Raw genomic sequence first — 1,992 nt, forward strand, 5'->3', positions numbered from 1 at the left:
GATGGAGGGTGGTTTGGGACGAGATAAAGTGTTTAAATAGGGTGCAAACCCTAAATTTTAGGGTTTTTTTTCCAGACAGCTCCTACTCGTCGAGTCGGTCCCCCGACTCGCCGAGTAGATCATTAAAACCCCCGCATAATATCGAGTCTACTCGACGAGTTGGGCCTCCAACTCGCCGAGTCCCAGAGTAGAATACCAAAATACTTGAATTTAAATACGTACCAGGAACCGGGTATTACAAATCTCCACCACTTATTTTAGACTTTGTCCTTGAAGTTTGCTGCTGAGTTATGAAAAAGCCCGGGGTAGTGCTCTCTCATCTCGTACTCCGGCTCCCAAGTCCATTCCGAGCCCTTGCGGTGCTGCCATTGCACCTTCACCGGTTCGACCCTTTTGTTTCTCAGATCCTTCGACTTCCTGTCGAGGATAGCTACTGGTCGCTCGATGTAATTCAGGCTGTCATCCACCTGAATGCCCTCAACAGACACCACTGCTGAATCGTCTACCAGGCACTTCCGCAGCTGGGAGACGTGAAAAGTGCTGTGAATCTGACTGAGTTCGGCTGGCAGGTCCAGCCTATACGCCACCTTGCCCACCAGGGCAACGACCCTGAAAGGTCCAATATACCTGGGGCCCAACTTGCCCCGCTTCCTGAACCGAATGACGCCTTTCCAAGGAGACACCTTCAGGAGCACCATATCCCCGACCTGGAACTCCAGGTCCGAACGATGCCTGTCAGCATAACTTTTCTGCCGACTCTGAGCAGTCTGAAGCCTGCTCCGCATCTGCTGGATCCTCTCCGTAGTCTTGAGTACCACTTCGGTACTCCCCATGACCCTCTGGCCAACCTCACCCCAGCATATCGGGGTCCTGCACTTCCTCCCGTACAACATCTCGAAGGGAGGACGATCAATACTCGCATGATAGCTATTATTATAGGAAAACTCAGCCAAAGGAAGGTAAGTATCCCAACTACCTACGAAGTCTAAAACACACGCCCGCAACATATCCTACAGAGTCTGGATGGTCCGCTCACTCTGACCATCCATCTACGGGTGAAAAGCGGTGCTAAAGTGCAGACGAGTACCCAGTTCGTCATGAAACTTCTTCCAGCACCTGGAAGTGAACCACACATCCCTGTCGAAATCACAAAAACTGGCACCTCATGCCAAGCCACTACCTCTCTGATATAGATGTCGGCCAACTTCTGAGCCGAAATGCTCTCCTGAATCGGAATGAAATGGGCGCTCTTGGTCAACCGATCCACGATGACCCAAATCGAATCCACTCCCCGCGTGGTCCTGGGAAGCTTTGTGATGAAATCCATAGTGATATCTTCCTGTTTCCACAGCGGAATATCCAACGGCTCGGTCTTGCCGTGAGGCCTCTGGTCCTCGGCCTTGACCTTCCTGCAGTTCAGGCATCTCTTAACGAACCAAGCTACATCCCTCTTCATGCAGGGCCACCAATAATCAAGACAAAGATCCCTGTACATCTTCGTCGCCCCGGGAAGGATAGAAAACCTGGATTTGTAAGCCTCCTCCATCAATACCTGACATACACCTCCATGATATGGGACCCACACTCTACGGTGTAGATTCAACAATCCACGGTTGTCATAATCGAAGGAGGAAACCTGGTCCACAATGCGTTCACTCTTACGATGTTCCTCCTTCATAGCCTCCTGCCAGGCCTCTCGAATCCGCTCTAACAACATATGTCTCTGATCGGCGCTGCCTTGCGGCTAAGCGCATCGTCCACGACATTGGCCTTCCCTAGGTGCTAGAGGATCTCACAATCGTAATCCTTCACCACATCCAGCCACTGACGTTGCCTCATGTTCAGATTCGGCTGATCCATAAGGTACCTCAAACTCTTATGGTCCGTGTAAATAGTACAGCGGACCCCATAGAGGTAATGACGCCAAATCTTGAGGGTGAAAAAACTGCCCCCAACTCCAAGTCATGCGTCGGATAGTTCGCCTCATGAGGC

Source organism: Lactuca virosa, chromosome 6 (genome assembly GCF_052849685.1).
Source record: "Lactuca virosa cultivar CGN04683 chromosome 6, Lactuca_virosa_CGN04683_v6, whole genome shotgun sequence".
Taxonomy (NCBI): domain Eukaryota; kingdom Viridiplantae; phylum Streptophyta; class Magnoliopsida; order Asterales; family Asteraceae; genus Lactuca; species Lactuca virosa.